Raw genomic sequence first — 23,181 nt, forward strand, 5'->3', positions numbered from 1 at the left:
AACACCAGATGGCCAGGTGCCAAGAAAGGAGAGCAGGGAGTGAAAGTGCCATATGGCCAGGGGCCAGGAAAGGAGAGCAGGGAGTGAAAGTGCCAGATGGCCAGGGGCCAGCAAAGGAGAGCAGGGAGTGAAAGTGCCAGATGGGCAAGGGCCAGGAAAGGAGAGCAGGGAGTGAAAACATGATATGGCCAGGAGCCAGGAAAGGAGAGCAGGGAGTGAAAACACGATGTGGCCAGGAGCCAGAAAAGGAGAGCAGATAGTGAAAGTGCCAGATGGGCAGGGGTCAGGAAAGGAGAGCATGGAGTGAAAATGCCAGATGGTCAGGGACCAGGAAAGGAGAGCAGGGACTGAAAGCACCAGATGGCCACAGGCCAGGAAAGGAGAGAAGGGAGTGAAAGTGCAAGATTGCCAGGGGCCAGGAAAGGAGAGCAGGGAGTGAAAGTGCCATATGGGCAGGGGCCAGCAAAGGAGAGCGGGGAGTGAAAGTGCCAGATGGGCAGGGGCCAGGAAAGGAGAGCAGGGAGTGAAAGTGCCAGATGAGCAGGGGCCAGGAAAGGAGAGCAGGGAGTGAAAACACCAGATGGCCAGGGGCCAGAAAAGGAGAGCAGGGAGTGAAAGTGCCAGATGGGCAGGGGCCAGGAAAGGAGAGCAGGGAGTGAAAACACCAGATTGGGAGGGGCCAGGAAAGGAGAGCAGGGAGTGAAAATGCTAGATGGGCAGGGGCCAGGAAAGGAGGGCAGGGAGTGAAAATGCCAGATGGTCAGGGACCAGGAAAGGAGAGCAGGGACTGAAAGCACCAGATGGCCACAGACCAGGAAAGGAGAGCAGGGAGTGAAAGTGCCAGATGGCCATGGGCCAGGAAAGGAGAGCAGGGGGTGAAAGTGCCAGATGGCCAGGCACCAGGAAAGGAAAGCAGGGAGTGAAATCACCAGATGGCCAGGGGCCAGGAAAGGAGAGCAGGGAGTGAAAGTGCCAGATGGGTAGGGGCCAGGAAAGGATAGCAGGGAGTGAAAATGCCAGATGGTCAAGGACCAGAAAAGGAGAGCAGGGAGTGAAAGTATCAGATAGGCAGGGGCCAGGAAAGGAGAGCAGGGAATGAAAGTGCCAGATGGCCACAGAACAGGAAAGGAGAGCAGGAAGTTAACGTGCCAGATGGCCATGGGCCACGAAAGGAGAACAGGGAGTGAAAGCGCCACATGGCCAGGGGCCAGGAAAGGTGGACAGGGAGTGAAAGCACCAGATGGCCAGGGGCCAGGAAACCAGAGCAGGGAGTGAAAACACCAGATGGCCAGGGGCCAGGAAAGGAAAGCAGGGAGTAAAGCCCCAGGTGGCAACAGGTCAGGAAAGGAGAGAAGGGAGTAAAAGCACCAGATGGCCAAGGGCCTGGAAAGAAGATAAGGGAGTGAAAGCACCAGATTGCCAGGGGCCAGAAAGGAGAGCAGGGAGTGAAAGCACCAGATAGTCATGAGCCAGGAAAGGAGAGAAGGGAGTGAAAGCAACAGATGGCCACATGCCAGGAAAAGAGAGCAGGGAGTTAACGTGCCAGATGGCCATGGGCCGCGAAAGGAGAACAGGGAATGAAAGCGCTAGATGGCCAGGGGCCAGGAAAGGAGAGCAAGGAGTTAGAGTGCCAGATGAGATGAGGTCAGGAAAGGGAGCAAGGAGTGAAAGTACCAGATGGCCAGGGGCCAGGAAAGGAGAGCAGGGAGTGAAAATGCCAGATGGTCAGGGGCCAGGAAAAGAAAGCAGGGAGTGAAAGCCCCATGTGGCAACAGGCCAGGAAAGGAGAGAAGGGAGTGAAAGCACCAGATGGCCACAGGCCCGGAAAGGAGAGAAGGGAGTGAACGTGCCAGATTTCCAGGGGCCAGGAAAGGAGAGCAGGGAGTGAAAGCGCCAGATGGCCAGGGACTAGGAATGGAGAGCAGGGAGTGAAAGCACCAGATGGCCAGTGGCCAGGAAAGGAGATCAGGGAGTGAAAGCCGAATTTCTGACCCATTGGACCCCACGTAGTTGATAGGCAGGAATCCTGACATATAGAACATTTGCGTAGTAAATCCTAGAATGTATTAAAGCGCAGACCCCCACACACAGTGCTCCTCCTCCCCAGAGAGAAACTGCCTGAAATAAAAAGTTCTGTCCACCGCCCCACCTGAAAAATGCTGTGAATATTTTACCATTGTCGGCTAAGGCTGTTTGAAGTACAAACCATGGAAAGGGGTGATAGGAAGGGCTTTTGAGAAGGGGCTTTACCATCAAAGAACAACCGCTGCCTTAGATGAGTTCAGCTTCAGTTGATTGGGCAGCCTCTAGGTGCTAATATCATTCATGCAAGTCTATAGACTAGTCTTTCATCCTAGTCCTCCATTCTAGTTCAAGGCCCTCATACTCCTCCTAATCCCTTGTTTTAGTCCTTCATCCTAGTTCAAGGCCCCCATGCTCCTCCTAATCCCTTGTTCCAGTCTTCCATTCTAGTTCCAGGCCCTTATACTCCTCCTAATCCCTTGTTTTAGTCCTTCATCCTAGTTCAAGGCCCCCATGCCCCTCCTAAACCCTTGTTCCAGTCTTCCATTCTAGTTCCAGGCCCTCACGCTCCTCCTAATCCCTTGTTCCAGGCTGTCATTCTGGTTCCAGGCCCTCATACTCCTTCTAATCCCTTGTTCCAGTCTTCCATTCTAGTTCCAGGCCCTCATGCTCCTCCTAATCCCTTGTTTTAGTCCTTCATCCTAGTTCAAGGCCCCCATGCTCCTCCTAATCCCTTGTTCCAGTCTTCCATTCTAGTTCCAGGCCCTCATACACCTTCTAAACCCTTGTTCCAGTCTTCCATTCTAGTTCCAGGCCCTCACGCTCCTCCTAATCCCTTGTTCCAGGCTGTCATTCTGGTTCCAGGCCCTCATACTCCTTCTAATCCCTTGTTCCAGTCTTCCATTCTAGTTCCAGGCCCTCATGCTCCTCCTAATCCCTTGTTTTAGTCCTTCATCCTAGTTCAAGGCCCCCATGCTCCTCCTAATCCCTTGTTCCAGTCTTCCATTCTAGTTCCAGGCCCTCATACACCTTCTAATCCCTTGTTCCAGTCTTCCATCCTAGTTCCATGTCCTCATACTCCTCCTAATCCCTATTCCAGTCCTCCATCCTAGTTCTTGGCCCTTGTCATTCATACTAGTCTATATGGTTGTTTGTCTTAGTGTTCTCTCCTAGTCACACATCCCAATCACAGTTTTCTCATCATAGCATCTCATCCTTTAGCCTTGCCCTAGTCACCATTCTTCATCCTAGTTGCAGGTCCTCATACTCCACCTAATCCCTTGTTCCAGTCTTCCATTCTAGTTCCAGGCCCTCATACTCCTCCTAATCCCTTGTTCCAGTCCTCCATCCTAGTTCCAGGCCCTCATACGCCTTCTAATCCCTTGCTCCAGTCTTCCATTCTAGTTCCAGGCCCTCATACTCCTCCTAATCCCTTGTTCCAGTCCTCCATCCTAGTTCCAGGCCCTCATACTCCTCTTAATCCCTTGTTCTAGTCATCCATCCTAGTTCCTGGCCCTTGACTTTCATTCTAATCTATATGGTCTTTTGTTTTAGTGCTCTCTCCTAGTCACTCATCCCAATCACCATTTTCTCATCCTAGCATCTCATCCTTTAGCCTTGCCCTAGTCCCCATCCTTCATCCTCATTCCTAGTCTACTGGCCCTTGTCACTTGTCTCCAGTCCTAGTCTCTTAACCTTGCCCAAGTCTCTCATCCTAATCCCTCATTCTTCTCCTAGTCCTTCGTCCTAGTTTCCTAGGACCTTGGTCCTAGTCTGAAATCCCTCATCCCTAGTATCTCTTTAGACATTGATGATACCCTGTAAATATGCCCGCACCCCTCTCACTGTGTGCTGGAACACCTCAGCTGCTGAGGATACCCTGAAGCTTAAGGTGTTTGTACTGGAAGAGACCAACATGGGACGAGAGTGCTGTAATGGAACTCAAGTCCCTATATTGGGGGACCTGATGGTAGACAGCTCTTGGGTCGATGGTTGAGAACACCACTCTGCCCTGCAGGTTCACCAGTATGTCATCCAGTGTGGGTGTCTCATAGAGTGTCTCTCCCTCCTGGTGGCCTTGTTGGACAGGCACATGTCTACGCAGATACAGACCGCTCCAGGCTTTTTGGGTTTGGGTGCAACTACAATGGGTGATACCCAGGGGGTGGGTCCATGTATCCACTCAATGATGCCATCTGTCTCCATGCAGATGATGTCATCTTCCATTTTTTTCCTCAGGTGGAAGACAACCCGACAGAGACGAAGTGCTACTGCTTGAATTGTGTTGTCAGCATGGAGTCACACCTCTTGGCCTTTGAGACCCCCTGTACCTTTCAATAGCTCATAGTATTCCACGCATAGTTGCGCCACATTGGTAAGGTAAACCAGGAATGCAAAGTGCACAAGTTCTAAGGTTTCTGCCATGCTGCAGCTCAGGAGAGTGTCCTTAGATTATCTTGTCACATAGAATGTTGCCTTGGTCGACAGTTCGCTGTGAGTTATTACTGCTTCAAATGTACCCTCTAAGGGCATCAGAGTTTGGATTCTTGACGCTGTTAACTGTGGCGGCCCTTGTAGATGGGAGTGCTGGAGCACGGGCATTGCGTTGACCAAGGCGCCCGTAATCTATCAGCGCAGAAACCTGCAGTTGCCTCTCTTTATGGTGAAAACCCAGGGCAAACACCGAAATTAAGTATACTTCTTCTACATCGCTGTCTTCGATAGTCGTGATCTCGACATCTTGATAGCCGTCTCCTTCCCCACAGATGCTGTATCCTGGATCTCTTCCGACAGTGTTGCCACTCTGGCAGATCTCCTCCTCTGCTGGGGTTGCGGTGTGGATCCCAGCGTTATCGGCCACGGTATCCTGCAGACGTTGGCAAAGTGCCCCATCTTGCTGCATCTTCCACACTGGCGGCCATTTGCTGGGCACGCCTCGGCATGTGGCAGAGTGCTTCCACAGAACTCCTATTGGCACCGGATTTCTTCTTCCCGGGCTCTGTGTTGGACGACGCTTAGTTTTCTTGATCCTGGACTGCCTCTGTGCCTGGGTGGAGATTGTTTGAGCGTCTCCGACCGTCAGGTCTTTCATTGCTTCCTCCCTGGGTGTTGATCTCGTGGTGGGGAGCTCTCGGGCCCTTCCCAGTTCCAATCTTCTCATTAGAGATATCCCTGGATATCCCTGGTTCTTTGAGCATTTATTTTGCAGTTGGCTTGAGCTGCATTTTTGGATTTTCTGTCCCGTAACTCTCCCTCCTCGAGGCGTGTGATAAATCTGCCGATCCATTTGTTGGGGCCTTGAGCCGCTTGCCTCAGCAGAAACCTCTCGTAGTCAATGTTGACCATCGGTGGGAAGTAGTTTATCAGTGCCCTGCCTGCGTTCCGCGCATTCTCCACTATTTCTGCTGCCTCGAAGAACATCTCCAAACGTTCTAACCATAGGGTTCATTTGGGGCCTAGGGAAGCCAGGGTGCCCTGGAAATTGAATTTGGGAACTGGGTTCCTGTGAAACTGTGTACCCAGAGGGAGTAGCAGCCCCCTTTGCCCCGGCTGTGGGATTGCGTTGCGCCCTGTCCTGGAGTGGCACAGTATCCTCGTGTTACTCTTGCCCAAGGCCCTGAGCGTTCTTATTTCTTTCTGTAATAGGCTTTTCTGTGTGGCCAATTCTTAGTCATAGGAGTGTAAGGATTTAAAGCGCGGCTTGCCGTTCTTAGCAGATTTTTCTCTGACCATCGCAGAACAGAGTCGTGCTCAACTCCCACCTCGTGTCTTGACGGCCACGCGGGGAGATGTTCTGTCAGGCGTGGGATCACTTCGGGTTTCCGTCTCGTTCTGTGACGCCCTCCATCCACTTCCAACGTGTGTGGCCAGTATGTAGTTTTTCTTTTTTTTTTTCGAGCCCTTTTTTTTAGAATTCTCAGATCATGATCACTGCACAGTGGGGGACCCACTTAGCTGTAGCGTCGGGCCACACATACTACTGGAAACAAAAAAGTAGTCCAGGGTGGCACTGCTGGAGCCATTGTGCCAGGCCGGTGCTCCAGGGATGACTCCTGACGTCTGGCCTTTCAACATGACTAATCCTCCATTTTCCATTGCCTCCAGCCAGTCCTTGCATCTTTGTGCTTGACGACCATTCCACCCTCCACCCCCTGGAATACCGGAAAACTCGTAATGACCCCCAATGTCTTAATTGAAGGTGTAAATCAAAATCTTGTATAGTAAACATGTCTTAACCAAGGGCGCCTTCCCTCGCTTGCTTTATAACAATCTGTTTGTCCTCGCATCTGCCAGTTGCACTGAATTTATATTGAGAACAAGTACTGACAAAGTAAATAGTATTGTTTCTTTTATAGGCACCAGATAGGCATTTGCAAGCCAATGCCATCAAATGCTCAGGATGCCACACCACTTGGCAGCTGTTGCCATCTTCGCACCATTATGGCAGTGCCAGGAAAATGCCTACCCCATGCCTACACAACAGCCAAAACGTTCGGTTTTGCCAATGCTTATTTTTTAGTGTTCCCACAAACCTCTCCCGCAAGCCATGTGCTTGATGTCATGAAGGAGCGCAGGTGTTTCATGAACCCCTCAAAATAATATCTATTCAATAGGGGGGGGGTCATTGGCAATATGGGGGGCAGCTCCTCTGGCAGAATGGACCACTTGCACCAGGGTCTCAGCACTGCATGTGAGCCAATCCGACCGGCCAGGCACATGTGAGTGGGGGGGAGGGTAATGGCTGCCTGCAGCAGGTGCGCAAAAAGTCTTTTTCACCCGCCGTGCGATCATTCCTGCTAACAACACTTATCAAAACATTTTCATTTGCAACCCGGAAGTATTCAGCTACGGGAGACCACATGCAGGGACCACGCTGGAGCTGGTACGTACAAAAGGAAATGTACCCCTTATTGCTTAACTTACAGCAGAAGGCTCGGTGGGAGAACAGGGAGAATGCATCCTTCCGGTCCCAGGCTGAAGTCCCCAGCAACGGTCACTCTCAGAACCACCAGCCCCTTGCCGTCCACCTTCCGGCAGGACTCTTCAAAGCAGCGGCAGCTAGCTCACACGCATGCAAGATACCACACACCTCCTGGCCGAACAGAACACAAGAACCAACCTAACAATCGTACACAACCACTCCGCACCAAGACCTTACAGGCGGCAATTCGCAACAAGACAACTTACATTCTAAAGTCAAACAAATACTTCCTTATGCCCTGGCCTGCCACACAAGGGGGTATAAACTGCTACGCAAGAGCAGCAAACGTACCTACACTCACAAGCATCAAAATGAAACATAACCTCCTTATGCCCTGTGCTGCCACACCAGAGCCTCGGGCCTGCCACACCCAAACATGAACTACACACAAGGGGTATAAACTGCTACGCAAGAGCAGCAAACGTACCTACACTGACAAGCATCAAAATGAAACATAACCTCCTTATGCCCTGTGCTGCCACACCAGAGACTCGGGCCTACCACACCCAAACATGAGCTACACACAAGGGGTATAAACTGCTACGCAAGAGCAGCAAACATACCTACACTCACAAGCATCAAAATGAAACATAACCTCCTTATGCCCTGTGCTGCCACACCAGGGCCTCAGGCCTGCCACACCCAAACATGAACTACACACAAGGGGGTATAAACTGCTACGCAAGAGCAGCAAACATACCTACACTGACAAGCATCAAAATGAAACATAACCTCTTTATGCCCTGTGCTGTCACACGAGGGCCTCGGGCCTCGGGCCTCGAGCCTGCCACACCCAAACATGAACTACACACAAGGGGGTATAAACTGCTACGCAAGAGCAGCAAACGTACCTACACTGACAAGCATCAAAATGAAACATAACCTCCTTATGCCCTGTGCTGCCACAACAGAGCCTCGGGCATGCCACACCCAAACATGAACTACACACAAGGGGTATAAACTGCTACGCAAGAGCAGCAAACGTACCTACACTGACAAGCATCAAAATGAAACATAACCTCCTTATGCCCTGTGCTGCCACACCAGAGACTCGGGCCTACCACACCCAAACATGAGCTACACACAAGGGGTATAAACTGCTACGCAAGAGCAGCAAACATACCTACACTGACAAGCATCAAAATGAAACATAACCTCTTTATGCCCTGTGCTGTCACACGAGGGCCTCGGGCCTACCACACCCAAACATGAACTACACACAAGGGGTATAAACTGCTACGCAAGAGCAGCAAACGTACCTACACTGACAAGCATCAAAATGAAACATAACCTCCTTATGCCCTGTGCTACCACACCAGAGACTCGGGCCTACCACACCCAAACATGAGCTACACACAAGGGGTATAAACTGCTACGCAAGAGCAGCAAACGTACCTACACTCACAAGCATCAAAATGAAACATAACCTCCTTATGCCCTGTGCTGCCACACCAGGGCCTCAGGCCTGCCACACCCAAACATGAACTACACACAAAGGGGTATAAACTGCTACGCAAGAGCAGCAAACATACCTACACTGACAAGCATCAAAATGAAACATAACCTCTTTATGCCCTGTGCTGTCACACGAGGGCCTCGGGCCTCGGGCCTCGAGCCTGCCACACCCAAACATGAACTACACACAAGGGGGTATAAACTGCTACGCAAGAGCAGCAAACGTACCTACACTGACAAGCATCAAAATGAAACATAACCTCCTTATGCCCTGTGCTGCCACACCAGAGCCTCGGGCCTACCACACCCAAACATGAACTACACACAAGGGGTATAAACTGCTACGCAAGAGCAGCAAACGTACCTACACTCACAAGCATCAAAATGAAACATAACCTCCTTATGCCCTGTGCTGCCACATCAGGGCCTCGGGCCTGCCACACCCAAACATGAACTACACACAAGGGGGTATAAACTGCTACGCAAGAGCAGCAAACGTACCTACACTGACAAGCATCAAAATGAAACATAACCTCCTTATGCCCTGTTCTGCCACTCCAGAGCCTCAGGTCTGCCACCCCTGAACCCAACCCAGCTCAACTACACAGAGCAACCAAACACACAAACCGAAATCCTGCCCTGCCACCAGCCACCTAACGAACATCCTGAGAACACAACCACAAGCACCAGAACCAGTAAAACCCAACCACAGGAACCACACGCACCACCACCAAATGCACGACCACAAACATATGCCTCTGAGAAAAAATAAAAAGAAGCGTGAATGAAGTGTTACTCACCAGACCAAGAATGTAGAAACCCAGCAACATGGACGACAAGTCCACATCCATGAAGTAGCCAAACGTTCCCCCAGACACATTCTAGTCACGCCTAGGTCCAGGTGACACGTCAATATACTTAGTATAAAAGGTCAGCCTTCTTAAAAATCTTACAATCTTTTAACACGTTTCTTCTAGTACAATAAACTATGCCTCTACAGCAATAAAACTGCAGACTTCCGGCACAACAGTGCACTAAGGTTTACTACCTGACATGTATTAACTCCTAGGAGCACACAGCACACCTGCACGTCAAACGTCCTGCACAACAGTGCACTAATGTCTACTCCCTGACATGAACTAACTCCTAGGAGCACACAGCACACCTGCACATCAAACCTCCTGCACAACAGTGCACTAATGTCTACTCTCTGACATGAACGAACTCCTAGTAGCACACAAAGCACACAAAACACCTGCACGTCAAACCTCCTGCACAACAGTGCACTAATGTCTACTCCCTGACATTAACTAACTCATAGGAGCACACAAAGTACACAAAACACCTGCACGTCAAACCTCCTGCACAACAGTGCACTAATGTCTACTCCCTGACATTAACTAACTCCTAGGCACACACAACACACCTGCACGCAAAACCTCCAGCACAACAGTGCACTAATGTCTACTCCCTGACATGTACTAACTCCTAGGAGCACACAACACACATGCGCGCCAAACCTCCTGCACAACAGTGCACTAATGTCTACTCCCTGACATTAACTAACTCATAGGAGCACACAAAGCACACAAAACACCTGCACATCAAACCTCCTGCACAACAGTGCACTAATGTCTACTCCCTGACATTAACTAACTCCTAGGCACACACAACACACCTGCACGTAAAACCTCTGGCACAACAGTGCACTAATGTCTACTCCCTGACATGTACTAACTCCTAGGAGCACACAGAACACCTGCACGTCAAACCTCCTGCACAACAGTGCACTAATGTCTACTTCCTGACATGAACTAACTCCTAGGAGCACACAAAGCACACAAAACACCTGCACGTCAAACCTCCTGCACAACAGTGCACTAATGTCTACTCCCTGACATGAACTAACTCCTAGGAGTACACAAAGCACACAAAACACCTGCACGTCAAACCTCCTGCACAACAGTGCACTAATGTCTTCTCCCTGACATTAACTAACTCCTAGGCGCACACAACACACCTGAACGTCAAACCTCTTGCACAACAGTGCACTAATGTCTGCTCCCTGACATGTACTAACTCCTAGGAGCACACAGCAGACCTGCACGTCAAACCTCCTGCACAACAGTGCACTAATGTCTACTCCCTGACATTAACTAACTCCTAGAAGCACACAAAGCACACAAAACACCTGCACGTCAAACCTCCTGCACAACAGTGCACTAATGTCTACTCCCTGACATGAACTAACTCCTAGGAGCACACCCCCACACCTGCACGTCAAACCTCCTGCACAACAGTGCACTAATGTCTACTCCCTGACATGTACTAACTCCTAGGAGCACACAGCACACCTGCACGTCAAACCTCCTGCACAACAGTGCACTAATGTCTACTCCCTGACATTAACTAACTCCTAGGAGCACACAAAGCACACAAAACACCTGCACGTCAAACCTCCTGCACAACAGTGCACTAATGTCTACTCCCTGACATTAACTAACTCCTAGGAGCACACAAAGCACACAAAACACCTGCACGTCAAACCTCCCGCACAACAGTGCACTAATGTCTACTCCCTGACATGAACTAACTCCTAGGAGCACACACCCACACCTGCACATCAAACCTCCTGCACAACAGTGCACTAATGTCTACTCCCTGACATTAACTAACTCCTAGGAGCACACAAAGCACACAAAACACCTGCACGTCAAACCTCCTGCACAACAGTGCACTAATGTCTACTCCCTGACATAACTAACTCCTAGGCGCACACCTCACACCTGCACGTCAAACATCCTGCACAACAGTACACTAATGTCTACTAACCTGACATGAACTAACTCCTAGGAGCACACAGCACACCAGCACGTCAAACCACCTGCACAACAGTGCACTAATGTCTACTCCCGGATATTAACTAACTCCTAGGAGCAAACAAAGCACAAAACACCTGCCTGTCAACCACCTGCACAACAGTGCACTAATGTCTACTCCCTGACATGAACTAACTCCTAGGAGCACACAACACACCTGCACGTTAAACCTCCTGCACAACAGTACACTAATGTCTACTTCCTGACATGAACTAACTCATAGGAGCACACAACACACCTGCACATCAAACCTCCTGCACAACAGTGCACTAATGTCTACTCCCTGACATTAACTAACTCCTAGAAGCACACAGCACACCTGCACGTCAAACCTCCTGAACAACAGTGCACTAATGTCTACTCCCTGACATAACTAACTCCTAGGCGCACACCTCACACCTGCACGTCAAACATCCTGCACAACAGTACACTAATGTCTACTAACCTGACATGAACTAACTCCTAGGCGCACAGAACACACCTGCACGTCAAAACTCCTGCACAACAGTGCACTAAGGTTTACTCCCTGACATTAACTAACTCCTAGGAGCACACAAAACACACAAAACACCTGCATGTCAAACCTCCTGTCTACTCCCTGACATGAACTAACTCCTAGGAGCACACAGCACACCTGCACGTCAAATCTCCTGAACAACAGTGCACTAATGTCTACTCCCTGACATTAACAAACTCCTAGGCACACACAACACACCTGCACGTCAAACCTCCTGCACAACAGTTCACTAATGTCTACTCCCTGACATGAACTAACTCCTACGAGCACACAAAGCACACAAAACACCTGCACGTCAAACCTCCTGCACAACAGTGCACTAATGTCTACTCCTTGACATTAACTAACTCCTAGGCACACACAACACACCTGCACGCAAAACCTCCAGCACAACAGTGCACTAATGTCTACTCCCTGACATGTACTAACTCCTAGGAGCACACAACACACATGCGCGCCAAACCTCCTGCACAACAGTGCACTAATGTCTACTCCCTGACATTAACTAACTCATAGGAGCACACAAAGCACACAAAACACCTGCACATCAAACCTCCTGCACAACAGTGCACTAATGTCTACTCCCTGACATTAACTAACTCCTAGGCACACACAACACACCTGCACGTAAAACCTCTGGCACAACAGTGCACTAATGTCTACTCCCTGACATGTACTAACTCCTAGGAGCACACAGAACACCTGCACGTCAAACCTCCTGCACAACAGTGCACTAATGTCTACTTCCTGACATGAACTAACTCCTAGGAGCACACAAAGCACACAAAACACCTGCACGTCAAACCTCCTGCACAACAGTGCACTAATGTCTACTCCCTGACATGAACTAACTCCTAGGAGTACACAAAGCACACAAAACACCTGCACGTCAAACCTCCTGCACAACAGTGCACTAATGTCTTCTCCCTGACATTAACTAACTCCTAGGCGCACACAACACACCTGAACGTCAAACCTCCTGCACAACAGTGCACTAATGTCTGCTCCCTGACATGTACTAACTCCTAGGAGCACACAGCAGACCTGCACGTCAAACCTCCTGCACAACAGTGCACTAATGTCTACTCCCTGACATTAACTAACTCCTAGAAGCACACAAAACACCTGCACGTCAAACCTCCTGCACAACAGTGCACTAATGTCTACTCCCTGACATGAACTAACTCCTAGGAGCACACCCCCACACCTGCACGTCAAACCTCCTGCACAACAGTGCACTAATGTCTACTCCCTGACATGTACTAACTCCTAGGAGCACACAGCACACCTGCACGTCAAACCTCCTGCACAACAGTGCACTAATGTCTACTCCCTGACATTAACTAACTCCTAGGAGCACACAAAGCACACAAAACACCTGCACGTCAAACCTCCTGCACAACAGTGCACTAATGTCTACTCCCTGACATTAACTAACTCCTAGGAGCACACAAAGCACACAAAACACCTGCACGTCAAACCTCCTGCACAACAGTGCACTAATGTCTACTCCCTGACATGAACTAACTCCTAGGAGCACACACCCACACCTGCACATCAAACCTCCTGCACAACAGTGCACTAATGTCTACTCCCTGACATTAACTAACTCCTAGGAGCACACAAAGCACACAAAACACCTGCACGTCAAACCTCCTGCACAACAGTGCACTAATGTCTACTCCCTGACATAACTAACTCCTAGGCGCACACCTCACACCTGCACGTCAAACATCCTGCACAACAGTACACTAATGTCTACTAACCTGACATGAACTAACTCCTAGGAGCACACAGCACACCAGCACGTCAAACCACCTGCACAACAGTGCACTAATGTCTACTCCCTGATATTAACTAACTCCTAGGAGCAAACAAAGCACAAAAACACCTGCCAGTCAACCACCTGCACAACAGTGCACTAATGTCTACTCCCTGACATGAACTAACTCCTAGGAGCACACAACACACCTGCACGTTAAACCTCCTGCACAACAGTACACTAATGTCTACTTCCTGACATGAACTAACTCATAGGAGCACACAACACACCTGCACATCAAACCTCCTGCACAACAGTGCACTAATGTCTACTCCCTGACATTAACTAACTCCTAGAAGCACACAGCACACCTGCACGTCAAACCTCCTGAACAACAGTGCACTAATGTCTACTCCCTGACATAACTAACTCCTAGGCGCACACCTCACACCTGCACGTCAAACATCCTGCACAACAGTACACTAATGTCTACTAACCTGACATGAACTAACTCCTAGGCGCACAGAACACACCTGCACGTCAAAACTCCTGCACAACAGTGCACTAAGGTTTACTCCCTGACATTAACTAACTCCTAGGAGCACACAAAACACACAAAACACCTGCATGTCAAACCTCCTGTCTACTCCCTGACATGAACTAACTCCTAGGAGCACACAGCACACCTGCACGTCAAATCTCCTGAACAACAGTGCACTAATGTCTACTCCCTGACATTAACAAACTCCTAGGCACACACAACACACCTGCACGTCAAACCTCCTGCACAACAGTTCACTAATGTCTACTCCCTGACATGAACTAACTCCTACGAGCACACAAAGCACACAAAACACCTGCACGTCAAACCTCCTGCACAACAGTGCACTAATGTCTACTCCTTGACATTAACTAACTCCTAGGCGCACACAACACACCTGCACGTCAAACCTCCTGCACAACAGTGCACTAATGTCTACTCCCTGACATTAACTAACTCATAGGAGAACACAACACACCTGCACGTCAAACCTCCTGCACAGCAGTGAACTAATGTCTACTCGCCGACATTAACTAACTCCTAGGAGCACACAACACACCTGGACTTCAAACATCCTGCACAACTGTGCACTAATGTCTACTCCCCGACATTAACTAACTCATAGGAGCACACAACACACCTGCAGGTCAAACCTCCTGCACAACAGTGCACTAATGTCTACTCCCTGGCATAAACTAACTCATAGGAACAAACACACCTGCACGTCAAACTGCCTGCACAACAGTGCACTAATGTCTACTCCCTGACATTAACTAACTCATAGGAGAACGCAACACACCTGCATGTCAAACCTCCTGCACAGCAGTGCACTAATGTCTACTCCCCGACATTAACTAACTCCTAGGAGCACACAACACACCTGGACTTCAAGCATCCTGAACAACTGTGCACTAATGTCTACTCCCCGACATTAACTAACTCATAAGAGCACACAACACACCTGCAGGTCAAACCTCCTGCACAACAGTGCACTAATGTCTACTCCCCGACATAAACTAACTCATAGGGGCAAACACACCTGCACGTCAAACCGCCTGCACAACAGTGCACTAATGTCTACTCCCTGACATTAACTAACTCATAGGAGAACGCAACACTCCTGCACGTCAAACCTCCTGCACAGCAGTGCACTAATGTCTACTCCCCGACATTAACTAACTCCTAGGAGCACACAACACACCTGGACTTCAAACATCCTGCACAACTGTACACTAATGTCTACTCCCCGACATTAACTAACTCATAGGAGCACACAACACACCTGCAGGTCAAACCTCCTGCACAACAGTGCACTAAAGTCTACTCCCCGACATTAAATAACTCATAGGAGCACACAACACACCTGCACATCCAACCTCCTGCACAGCAGTGCAACAATGTCTACTCCCTGTCATTAGTTAACTCCTAGGAGCACACAACACAAGGAGACTTCCAACTTCCTGTAAAATAGTGCACTACTGTCTACACCCTGACATTAACTAACTCATAGAAGCACACAACACACCTGCACTTCAAACTACCTGCACAACAGTGTACTAATGTCTACTCTCTGACATTAACTAACTCCCAGAAGCAAACAACACAACTACACTTCAAACATCTTGCACATCAGTACACTAATGCCTGCTCCCTGACATTAACTTACTACTAGGAGCACACACCACAAGGAGACTTCAAAGATCCTGCACAACAGCGCACTAATGTCTACTTCCCAACATTAACTAACTCCTAGGAGCTCACAACACACCTGTACTTCATCCTTCCTGTGCAACAGTGCACCAATGTCTACTCCCTGACATTAACTAACTCCCAGGAGCACACAACACAACCATACTCCAAACTTCCTGCACAACAGTGCACCAGTGTCTACTCACTGACATTAACTAATTCCAAGGAGCACACAACACAACCACACTCCAAACTTCCTGCAACCCACTGCACTAATGTCTACTCCCCGACATTAACTAACTCATAGGAGCACAACACACACCTGCACATCAAACCTCCTGCACAGCAGTGCAATAATGTCTACTCCCTGACATTATTGAACTCATAGGAGCACACAACACACCTGCACATCAAACCTCCTGCACAACAGTACACTAATGTCTACTCCCTGACATTAACTAACTCCAAGGAGCACACAACACAACCACACTCCAAACTTCCTGCACAACAGTGCACTAATGTCTACTCCCCGACATTAACGAACTCATAGGAGCACACAACACACCTGCAGGTTAAACCTCCTGCACAACAGTGCACTAATGTCTACTCCCCGACATAAAGTAACTCATAGGAGCAAACACACCTGCACGTCAAACCGCCTGCACAACAGTGGCCTGATGTATACTCCCTAACATTAACTAACTCATAGGAGCACACAACACACCTGCACTTCAATCTTCCCGCACAACAGTGCACTAATGTCTACTCCCTGACATGAACTAACTCATAGGAGAACACAACACACCTGCACGTCAAACCTCCTGCAGAGCAGTGCACTAATGTCTACTCCCTGACATTATTGAACTCATAGGAGCACACAACACACCTGCACATCAAACCTCCTGCACAACAGTACACTAATGTCTACTCCCTGACATTAACTAACTCCAAGGAGCACACAACACAACCACACTCCAAACTTCCTGCACAACAGTGCACTAATGTCTACTCCCCGACATTAACGAACTCATAGGAGCACACAACACACCTGCAGGTTAAACCTCCTGCACAACAGTGCACTAATGTCTACTCCCCGACATAAAGTAACTCATAGGAGCAAACACACCTGCACGTCAAACCGCCTGCACAACAGTGGCCTGATGTCTACTCCCTAACATTAACTAACTCATAGGAGCACACAACACACCTGCACTTCAATCTTCCTGCACAACAGTGCACTAATGTCTACTCCCTGACATGAACTAACTCATAGGAGAACACAACACACCTGCATGTCAAACCTCCTGCAGAGCAGTGCACTAATGTCTACTCCCCGACATTAACTAACTCCTAGGAGCACACAACACACCTGGACTTCAAACATCCTGCAGAACAGTGCACTAATGTCTACTCCCCGACATTAACTAACTCCTAGGAGCACACAACACACCTGCACGTCAAACCTCCTGCACAACAGTGCACTAATGTCTACTCGCCGACATTAACTAACTCCTAGGAGCACACAACACACCTGCACGTCAAACCTCCTGCACAACAGTGCACTAATGTCTACTCCCCGACTTAAACTAACTCATAGGAGCAAACGCACCTGCACATCAAACCTCCTGCACAGCAGTGCACTAATGTCTACTCCCCGAAATTAACTAACTCCTAGGAGCACACAACACACCTGGTCTTCAAACATCCTCCACAACAGTGCACTAATGTCTACTCCCCGACATTGAATAACTCCTAGGAGTACACAACACACCTGGACTTCGAACATCCTGCAAAACAGTGCACTGTCTACTGCCCGACATTAACTAACTCATAGGAGCACAACACACACCTGCACATCAAACCTCCTGCACAGCAGTGCAATAATGTCTACTCCCTGACATTATTGAACTCATAGGAGCACACAACACACATGCACGTCAAACCTGCTGCACAGCAGAGCACAAATGTCTACTCCCTGACATTAACTAACTCATAGGAGCACAACACCCACCTGCACATCAAACCTCCTGCACAGCAGTGCACTAATGTTTACTCCCTGACATTAACTAACTCATAGGAGCACAACACACACCTGCACATCAAACATCCTGCACAACAGTGCACTAATGTCTATTCCCCGACATTAACTAACTCATAGGAGCACAACACACACCTGCACATCAAACATCCTGCACAACAGTGCACTGATGTCTACTCCCCGACATTAACTAACTCATAGGAGCACAACACCCACCTGCACATCAAACCTCCTGCACAGCAGTGCACTAATGTTTACTCCCTGACATTATTGAACTCATAGGAGCACACAACACACCTGCACATCAAACCTCCTGCACAACAGTACACTAATGTCTACTCCCCGACATTAACTAACTCATAGGAGCACAACACCCACCTGCACATCAAACCTCCTGCACAGCAGTGCACTAATGTTTACTCCCTGACATTATTGAACTCATAGGAGCACACAACACACCTGCACATCAAACCTCCTGCACAACAGTACACTAATGTCTACTCCCTGACATTAACTAACTCCCAGAAGCAAACAACACAACTACACTTCAAACATCTTGCACATCAGTACACTAATACCTGCTCCCTGACATTAACTTACTACTAGGAGCACACACCACAAGGAGACTTCAAAGATCCAGCACAACAGCGCACTAATGTCTACTTCCCAACATTAACTAACTCCTAGGAGCTCACAACACACCTGTACTTCATCCTTCCTGTGCAACAGTGCACCAGTGTCTACTCCCTGACATTAACTAACTCCCAGGAGCACACAACACAAAAACACTCCAAACTTCCTGCACAACAGTGCACCAGTCTCTACTCACTGACATTAACTAATTCCAAGGAGCACACAACACAACCACACTCCAAACTTCCTGCAACCCACTGCACTAATGTCTACTCCCCGACATTAACTAACTCATAGGAGCACAACACACACCTGCACATCAAACCTCCTGCACAGCAGTGCAATAATGTCTACTCCCTGACATTATTGAACTCATAGGAGCACACAACACACCTGCACATCAAACCTCCTGCACAACAGTACACTAATGTCTACTCCCTGACATTAACTAACTCCAAGGAGCACACAACACAACCACACTCCAAACTTCCTGCACAACAGTGCACTAATGTCTACTCCCCGACATTAACGAACTCATAGGAGCACACAACACACCTGCAGGTTAAACCTCCTGCACAACAGTGCACTAATGTCTACTCCCCGACATAAAGTAACTCATAGGAGCAAACACACCTGCAAGTCAAACCGCCTGCACAACAGTGGCCTGATGTCTACTCCCTAACATTAACTAACTCATAGGAGCACACAACACACCTGCACTTCAATCTTCCTGCACAACAGTGCACTAATGTCTACTCCCTGACATTAACTAACTCCTAGGAGCACACAAAGCACACAAAACACCTGCACGTCAAACCTCCTGCACAACAGTGCACTAATGTCTACTCCCTGACATTAACTAACTCCTAGGAGCACACAAAGCACACAAAACACCTGCACGTCAAACCTCCTGCACAACAGTGCACTAATGTCTACTCCCTGACATGAACTAACTCCTAGGAGCACACCCCCACACCTGCACATCAAACCTCCTGCACAACAGTGCACTAATGTCTACTCCCTGACATTAACTAACTCCTAGGAGCACACAAAGCACACAAAACACCTGCACGTCAAACCTCCTGCACAACAGTGCACTAATGTCTACTCCCTGACATAACTAACTCCTAGGCGCACACCTCACACCTGCACGTCAAACATCCTGCACAACAGTACACTAATGTCTACTAACCTGACATGAACTAACTCCTAGGAGCACACAGCACACCTGCACGTCAAACCTCCTGCACAACAGTGCACTAATGTCTACTCCCTGACATTAACTAACTCATAGGAGAACACAACACACCTGCACGTCAAACCTCCTGCACAACAGTGCACTAATGTCTACTCCCTGACATAACTAACTCCTAGGCGCACACCTCACACCTACACGTCAAACCTCCTGCACAACAGTACACTAATGTCTACTTCCTGACATGAACTAACTCATAGGAGCACACAACACACCTGCACATCAAACCTCCTGCACAACAGTGCACTAATGTCTACTCCCTGACATAACTAACTCCTAGGCGCACACCTCACACCTGCACGTCAAACATCCTGCACAACAGTACACTAATGTCTACTAACCTGACATGAACTAACTCCTAGGCGCACAGAACACACCTGCACGTCAAAACTCCTGCACAACAGTGCACTAAGGTTTACTCCCTGACATTAACTAACTCCTAGGAGCACACAAAACACACAAAACACCTGCATGTCAAACCTCCTGTCTACTCCCTGACATGAACTAACTCCTAGGAGCACACAGCACACCTGCACGTCAAATCTCCTGCACAACAGTGCACTAATGTCTACTCCCTGAAATTAACAAACTCCTAGGCACACACAACACACCTGCACGTCAAACCTCCTGCACAACAGTTCACTAATGTCTACTCCCTGACATGAACTAACTCCTATGAGCACACAAAGCACACAAAACACCTGCACGTCAAACCTCCTGCACAACAGTGCACTAATGTCTACTCCTTGACATTAACTAACTCCTAGGCGCACACAACACACCTGCACGTCAAACCTCCTGCACAACAGTGCACTAATGTCTACTCCCTGACATTAACTAACTCATAGGAGAACACAACACACCTGCACGTCAAACCTCCTGCACACCAGTGCACTAATGTCTACTCCCCGACATTAACTAACTCATAGGAGCACACAACACACCTGCAGGTCAAACCTCCTGCACAACAGTGCACTAATGTCTACTCCCTGACATAAACTAACTCATAGGAGCAAACACACCTGCACGTCAAACTGCCTGCACAACAGTGCACTAATGTCTACTCCCTGACATTAACTAACTCATAGGAGAACGCAACACACCTGCACGTCAAACCTCCTGCACAGCAGTGCACTAATGTCTACTCCCCGACATTAACTAACTCCTAGGAGCACACAACACACCTGGACTTCAAGCATCCTGAACAACTGTGCACTAATGTCTACTCCCCGACATTAACTAACTCATAAGAGCACACAACACAACTGCAGGTCAAACCTCCTGCACAACAGTGCACTAATGTCTACTCCCCGACATAAACTAACTCATAGGGGCAAACACACCTGCACGTCAAACCGCCTGCACAACAGTGCACTAATGTCTACTCCCTGACATTAACTAACTCATAGGAGAACGCAACACACCTGCACGTCAAACCTCCTGCACAGCAGTGCACTAATGTCTACTCCCCGACATTAACTAACTCCTAGGAGCACACAACACACCTGGACTTCAAACATCCTGCACAACTGTACACTAATGTCTACTCCCCGACATTAACTAACTCATAGGAGCACACAACACACCTGCAGGTCAAACCTCCTGCACAACAGTGCACTAAAGTCTACTCCCCGACATTAAATAACTCATAGGAGCACACAACACAACTGCACATCCAACCTCCTCCACAGCAGTGCAACAATGTCTACTCCCTGTCATTAGTTAACTCCTAGGAGCACACAACACAAGGAGACTTCCAACTTCCTGTAAAATAGTGCACTACTGTCTACACCATGACATTAACTAACTCATAGAAGCACACAACACACCTGCACTTCAAACTACCTGCACAACAGTGTACTAATGTCTACTCTCTGACATTAACTAACTCCCAGAAGCAAACAACACAACTACACTTCAATCATCTTGCACATCAGTACACTAATGCCTGCTCCCTGACATTAACTTACTACTAGGAGCACACACCACAAGGAGACTTCAAAGATCCTGCACAACAGCGCACTAATGTCTACTTCCCAACATTAACTAACTCCTAGGAGCTCACAACACACCTGTACTTCATCCTTCCTGTGCAACAGTGCACCAATGTCTACTCCCTGACATTAACTAACTCCCAGGAGCACACAACACAAACACACTCCAAACTTCCTGCACAACAGTGCACCAGTGTCTACTCACTGACATTAACTAATTCCAAGGAGCACACAACACAACCACACTCCAAACTTCCTGCAACCCACTGCACTAATGTCTACTCCCCGACATTAACTAACTCATAGGAGCACAACACACACCTGCACATCAAACCTCTTGCACAGCAGTGCAATAATGTCTACTCCCTGACATTATTGAACTCATAGGAGCACACAACACACCTGCACTTCAAACTACCTGCACAACAGTGTACTAATGTCTACTCTCTGACATTAACTAACTCCCAGAAGCAAACAACACAACTACACTTCAATCATCTTGCACATCAGTACACTAATGCCTGCTCCCTGACATTAACTTACTACTAGGAGCACACACCACAAGGAGACTTCAAAGATCCTGCACAACAGCGCACTAATGTCTACTTCCCAACATTAACTAACTCCTAGGAGCTCACAACACACCTGTACTTCATCCTTCCTGTGCAACAGTGCACCAATGTCTACTCCCTGACATTAACTAACTCCCAGGAGCACACAACACAACCACACTCCAAACTTCCTGCACAACAGTGCACCAGTGTCTACTCACTGACATTAACTAATTCCAAGGAGCACACAACACAACCACACTCCAAACTTCCTGCAACCCACTGCACTAATGTCTACTCCCCGACATTAACTAACTCATAGGAGCACAACACACACCTGCACATCAAACCTCTTGCACAGCAGTGCAATAATGTCTACTCCCTGACATTATTGAACTCATAGGAGCACACAACACACCTGCACATCAAACCTCCTGCACAACAGTACACTAATGCCTACTCCCTGACATTAACTAACTCCAAGGAGCACACAACACAACCACACTCCAAACTTCCTGCACAACAGTGCACTAATGTCTACTCCCCGACATTAAAGAACTCATAGGAGCACACAACACACCTGCAGGTTAAACCTCCTGCACAACAGTGCACTAATGTATACTCCCCGACATAAAGTAACTCATAGGAGCAAACACACCTGCACATCAAACCGCCTGCACAACAGTGGCCTGATGTATACTCCCTAACATTAACTAACTCATAGGAGCACACAACACACCTGCACTTCAATCTTCCTGCACAACAGTGCACTAATGTCTACTCCCTGACATGAACTAACTCATAGGAGAACACAACACACCTGCACGTCAAACCTCCTGCAGAGCAGTGCACTAATGTCTACTC

At 48.5% G+C, this 23,181-nt stretch overlaps 1 protein-coding gene across 1 annotated transcript in view; it reads right to left on the minus strand.

Moving 5' to 3' along the window:
- The window catches only part of CLCN1 (chloride voltage-gated channel 1), a 1,282,884-nt gene that overhangs the window by 60,785 nt on the left and 1,198,918 nt on the right, over positions 1-23,181 (minus strand). The window lies entirely within an intron of this gene.

This window comes from Ambystoma mexicanum, chromosome 3p (assembly GCF_040938575.1).
Source record: "Ambystoma mexicanum isolate Mex_15411 chromosome 3p, UKY_AmexF1_1, whole genome shotgun sequence".
NCBI lineage: Eukaryota > Metazoa > Chordata > Amphibia > Caudata > Ambystomatidae > Ambystoma > Ambystoma mexicanum.